This window comes from Sciurus carolinensis, unplaced genomic scaffold (genome assembly GCF_902686445.1).
Source record: "Sciurus carolinensis unplaced genomic scaffold, mSciCar1.2, whole genome shotgun sequence".
NCBI classification, from domain to species: Eukaryota; Metazoa; Chordata; class Mammalia; order Rodentia; family Sciuridae; genus Sciurus; species Sciurus carolinensis.
In genome coordinates, this window is record NW_025920118.1 from 790,557 (window position 1) to 796,872 (window position 6,316).

Consider the following 6,316-nt stretch of genomic DNA (forward strand, 5'->3'; position numbering starts at 1 on the left):
TCTGTACAGGAGTCCTATCAGCTCTTACATTGATATCAGGCACACAGTTCTTGGGCAGAAAGAAATTGTTTTGCTAGATAACCAGTGTTTCATCAGTTCCCTTCTCTAGTTCCTGCCCACCTTACAGTAACTTTGGACAGTGGACTTCTTTGAGAGCTACACAGAGTTCCTAACATTGCACTTTGCAGTTGTGGGAAAAAGTTATGTAGATGGTCTAGTCTCTGTAACTCTCCTGAAAACAAATAATAATGCTTACATAGTCTTTAACTTAATAATAAGACATGTATAAATGTTGCTAACATAACTCTTTAGATCTGCATTTCCATCAGAGAACAGAGTTCCATCTGATCTCAGTTTAATCTTCAAAATCTGTGTTTATAAACCTTTATTTTCTAATACTCCTTTGACCCTCACTGAACTTGAAAATTTGGTCATGCTGGTCATGACAAAAGGGGCAAAAATTAGTTTTAGGATTAGAACATTTTACTTAAGACTTGTGAAGAGCCCTGCCTTACCTGAGATAAGGCTCTGCCTCACCCTGCTACATGTTAGAATGACTCCAAAGTAAGCCAGACTTTAACTCATTTAAAGTTGTGCTCAAAAGTTTGATGTTTGTTGTAAAGATTACTGTGATCTCAAACAGGGTATATAATGTAGAACTCAGCCAAAATTCAAGATAACTATTATACAAGCTAAATATGTTTTTAATCTTGCTAATTTCATTTTGTAAAACTGTTGCCTGTTACTATTTTGCAGAAGTAGCTGCTTCCAGAACATACAACCTAGGTAACTTGTGATAATAGGCCATCACCTTCAAAACAGATAGTATGTGGTAGTACTTTAATAAAAGTGTAAATGACTGTAATGTTATGGACATTAAAGTTAAAGCCCAGTACTCTTACTGTATGACTGGTGAGACTGGCTTGCTGGATGATTAAGATCAAACTTAGAAATTGGAATTAAATACAGAGGTCAAGAAAAAAAAAAAAAAAAAACAGTATCTGCCCTCAAAGTCAGCCTGAACCCAGGGAATAAGAGAACTTCTCTAAGGAGTGCTGCTGCAACTCTGGGTCACACAACCTCCTGATCAAGGAGATTGTTGAGACTAGAGGATGAGAATCGCTCAGTGCATCTGCTGCAGAGGAGGGTCATGGAAAAAGGGAGACACCCCTAATGCTTTCAAGGAAAGCCACCTCATCGAGAAGACCCTGCCTAACCAATGGCACTAATGGAGCTAAGAAGCTGCTCTTAAGTTCTCTATGAGTGGCCCCTGTGGAAACTCAGCTGACTCTTTAACAAGACAGGAACCAGGTCAATTTGACCAGCTTGGTCTTGGACACCCAGCAAAACAGTTAAAACCAAAATATAGCCATTCTTGGGCATTTAAAAGAAATAATAGTTAAAAGTAACTTAAGATGTACACTTGTGTTAACCCACTAAAATTAAGAGTGGAAGCTACAAAAGAAAGATTCTTAGGCAAATGTGCCTGATAACTATCAAGGGAAACTGCCAGAGTCAGAAGTTTTTAGTCAGTTTAAGGCCTACAGACCTTCCTAAGCTATACAGGTAGACTTGATCTATGTTTGCTCGTATGATTACCTAGCCCTAAGTAACAGAAGTATAGAGATCTCTACTAAACACAGGTTATACCAATAAGGGATATTTTACAAAAATCAGATGACATTAAGTAGCTTAACTATATTTTCTGGGGACCTCAATGACATTAAGAGTTAAATATTGTGTTTACATTCCTGATAACTTGTACAATGTTAAAGTCCCCAAATAAAGGCCTTGTCCTCTCCAGCCTTTGCTAGGCCTAGTTATGGGAACAATTTCTTAGTTCCTCCACCTCCTGGTGAGAGATTGACTTCTGTCATTTTCATGATACTCAGTGGCAAGTTTCAGATGCTGCAACATTTACTTTGTACTAATCTCATTTCAGTACTCATGTCTTTTTGTTCTTCTATCATAGAAGCACCCACCCCCAGATGAGTTTACAGCCTGCTCTTCCCCAACCAGACTTCTACCTTGGACCCCTCAGTTGACCCGATTTTAAAAAGGGAACTCCAAACTGCTTGCCCCACGCTGCCCACTTCCAGCTCGAAGAAGTCAGATTGGTCATCACCCATTTTCCCTACAGCAGTGAAGGAGTTCCTAGTATTAGAGGGGTAAATGAAGTCAGAATAAGGACAGGTAGTTAGTGTAGAAATAGGGAATCGGGTCAATCCGAGGAAATGAAGCCATGAAGCCATCTGCCTTTGGAAGTTGGAGACTGCCCCTGGAAGAATAAAATGTCAAGGATCTCCGGAGCTCATTAATTACCAAATTTACCTGACTTTAAATACTGTAAGCAAGGAGGTCTATGTGCAGCTCTGGGAGAAAAATGTTGGTTTTACGCTAATCATTCTGGAGTAGTGAGGGAATCCATGGCAAAAGTCAGAGAAGGACTAACAAACAGAAAGAAAAAATGGGAAGCTAGTCAGAACTGGTTTGAATCCTGGTTCAATTTTTCCCCTTGGTTAACTACTCTGGTGTCCACTACAGTGGGACCCCTAATATTGTTGTTACTAGCTTTAACTATAGGACCTTGTATCATCAATAAGTTAATTGCTTTTGTTAAAGATAAAATAAATACAGTACAGCTAATGGTGCTAAAGGCCCAATATCAGCCCATTAAGCAGCAAGAATTAGAACAGTAGAGACCCAAGATTGGCTCTCTAAATGTTCTTGGAAAGGGGGGATGTTGAGAGCAGGGTGGTATCTGTGCTGCTAACTGTCTCAAGGACAAACAGGACTGCTGGGCCCCTGTGCTTACCAAGGTTGTTAAGAGATATTTGTCCGAGGAAGGTGCGGTTGCCTGGAGACCTTATCCGTCAAGGACGGGAGCGGGGCTTAGCCCCAACTCATCTCCTGCATAGTTCACCCCTTCCCTCCTCCCTTCTTCCACTAGGACCGTTCAGTTCTGACAGGACCCAATGAAAATCAAATAGATTGACCGGACCCAACCAGGGGAGGTTTAGCTGTTCGAATGTTAGCCAATTAGAAGAACACTGTAAAACTGCTTGCTTTTCCTTATAAAAACCCTGCTGACGAGGGCTCGGGGCCTCTCCTAGCATCATTGATTGAGGACACAGAGGACCGGGTTCGAACTCGCTAATAAATGACTCTTTGCTGCTTGCATTGATCGTGGTCTCTGGTGGTCCTGTGGGGTCTCAAGCCTTTGGGCACAACAGCTTCACCTCTCTGGGCTCAGTTTCTGCAGTTATCAAGGACAATGAAATGTACAGTGCCCACCCCTTCACCTGGAGTGCTGGAGAACGTGAGCCAGTGCAGCGCTGTCACCAGAGGCCTGGCTGCTTAGGAGGCTGAGGCAGGAAGATGGTGAGACCATCTCAAAGGTGAGTGGCTGTATGTGAGGACGGCGCCGCTCACTCCACCATTCCTGGAGTCATGAGGGGAGGCCACTTCTCCCCCTCGGGGTCCCAGACAGATGCAGAGGCCACCTCGAGGGTGGGGAGGGAGCCCCCAGAGAGCCCCGCCAGTGAGGTGGGCAGACGGGGAGCTGTGATGTTGGCCCCAGCCCTGCGTCCTCCCGCTTTCCTGGGATCACCTCTCTGGCTATCAGTAGCATCAAGACATAGTCAAATGGATGAGCCCGGCCTCAGGTGGGCCCCGGAGGGGCACCCACAAGAGTGACTGGGAGTCCAGAGTGTGCTGCTGCACATGGCTGCTCCCCTGCCCCTCCATGCCAGGCGCTGGCCAGGCAACAGGGACAGGAGACACTGAGAAGGGTGGGCACACCTCTGCCCACTGTGAGCCGCAGGCCCCTGGCAGTCTCCTCTGCTGCAGGCCCAGAGCCGGCCCGGCTCCAGCAGGCCAGGGGGACAGGGCAGGGTGGGCAGAGGCAAGGTAGGGAGGGTGGCAGGGCACGGAAGGCCAGGCTCCAGGTTAAGACTCAGTGGCCTGCCATCCTGGCCCTTGGGGACCACCCCTGGGGAAATGGGCACAGGCACACAGGTGTGGGTGCCCTGGGGCCAGGTGCCTGTGCTGGCCTGACCCCCACGACAGTGGTGCTCGACCTGGTTCCTCCCTGGTTCCACTCTGCTGCCCCCAGGCAGGAGCCCAGGTGCCTCCCTGCGTCTGCCCCTGGGCTGCTTGTGGCAGGACCCTGCGCTTATGTGTTCAAGGGGACAGTGCCTGCTCTGCTGGCCTTGCGGGGCTCTGGATGGTCCCAGCAGGTATTTAGTACTGAGCACTCACCAAGTCCCAAGCTCATGCTGGGGCCAGGGCCGGGAGTTGCAGCACTGCCTGGACCTGGGAGCCAGGCTGAGGGGCAGCTGGGCTCTGCGTCCCCAGGGTTCCGTCTTCTCTGCCCTACCTGGACAGCTCCTATGTGGACAGGACCGGCAGCAGTGCTCCCCACAGAGGACTCCAGGACACTGGTGAAAGGCCCCGAGGCCAGGGCAGCTCCAGGAGGGGCTGAGCAAATACTAAATGTAACCAAGCAGTACCAAGGTGACCTTCAAGGACACCCAGGAGCTACTCAGTGTGCAGCAAAGGATCCAGCTGCCCCAATTAAGCCTGAGGGCGCAGAACAGGGCTAGGACCCAGGCACCTGCGGGTTCTGGGGTGGCAGGCTGTGGACTTTCTTGAAAAGATCCCTGAGCTGGTGACACCAGCGTTTCACTTTTCAGACATGGAGGTGGTGACCTATGTGGGTACATCAAGTGACTGCTGGCACTCCAGGTGGGGCCTTCTCCAGGTCCACCAAGCCAAGGTCGGTGCTCAGTCACCTGCGCTGTGGTGCGGGACACCATCTAGCTCCCTCAGGAAGCAGGAACTCCACACAAAGGTGCAGGCCAGGTCTCCAGGCTGCACCTGCACCGGGTAGACAGAGCCAGACACCACTGTTGCCCACATCTGCTCCCAAGGGTGGGCAATGGGGGTCACCAGGGCCATGGGCGCTGCTGTGACTGACCCAGAAGTGAGGGACTCTGGTACCCCAAATTCAGTCTGGCCTGGTGAACTTGCTCTGGACATCTGGGAAGCATGGGGTCTAGGACACTGGTCTGGCTTCTGGGAGACCATGCTCAAGGGTGGGTGCAGGTTCTCCAGCCTGGATTACCCAGAGTGCATCCTGAGCCTGGGCTGGGGGTGCAGGCTAAGCCTGGGGGTTTCGGGCTCGGTCTCATGTGAATCTGAACCAGCTGGAGAGGTGGGGAGCTTCTCGGGGTGGGGACTTTGCAGAGGGGAAAGGAGGTGACCAGGAGAGTCGGGGCAGCACCCGCCACACTGATCGGGTCTCAGGATCTTTCAGGTCTCAGGGGCTTGGCCAACTTGGGTCAGTGTCAGCTGCCTCTCTTTCCTTTGGATATGGGCCCTGGGTGGAGGCAGAGCTGAGGGGGAAGAGATGGTACTATCTCCTCTGGGACCAGGTAGGGAGGCGATGGAGTCAGACAGTTCAGAAGCAATTATAGGGAGGACTGAGGACTGCGGCAAACAGGAGGTTCATACTTTCTATAAATGGGTAGCCCCTCCCCAGGCCAAGTGCCCCGTGGGAAAGCGGAACCAGGGTGGCCAGATACGCTTTCCCAAGACAGGTCAGAATCTTGATTTTCAGGCCAAAATTCCAATAACAAATTACTGGTCATTAATTCAAATCATTTTGATTTTCTATATTGTAGGCGAGACACAGATCTGTGGGTGTCCTCAGCAGGGACCAGCTGCCACCTCTGACCTGTCCTCTCTTCTCTCCTCCAGTGAGGCTCAGGGTGCAGGGGCTGGAGGCTGTGTGACACCTGCTCCAGCTGGCCTCTGGGACCCCGAGTCCCCAAGCCCCCTTCTGTCCCTGCGGCCAGTCACTGACCCCCATGCCTCGTCCCAGTTCCCCTTGTGAGCTTACCCATCCTGCCTCCAGCAGCTGCAGCGGCCCCAGGGCATGGAGAAGGGACCCATCTTCAGCAGGGCAGGCCCTCTGCCATGCCTTCCTGTGGGGACCCTGCATGGTTGCCTGGGACAGTCCCCTTTGCCCTCCTCCTGTGGGGACCATTGGAAGGGCCGTGGCACCAAGTCTAGGTCTGAAAGTGTGGAGCTCCAGGTGGCAGAGGCACCGTGAAAGAGTAAATTCTGACTTCATGTACTTGCTGGAAGCTCTGAAGTAAATTCTGACTTCATGTACTTGCTGGAAATTTCCTGAGTCTTAAAGCCGGATGACCATCTTTCCATGGTCCACATCAAGCAGGCCTGTCTGCAAGGCTGGCGGACACCAGGATGAAGGCTCTTGGCCCCTGGTCTTTTGGAATGTGCTTTCCTGTGA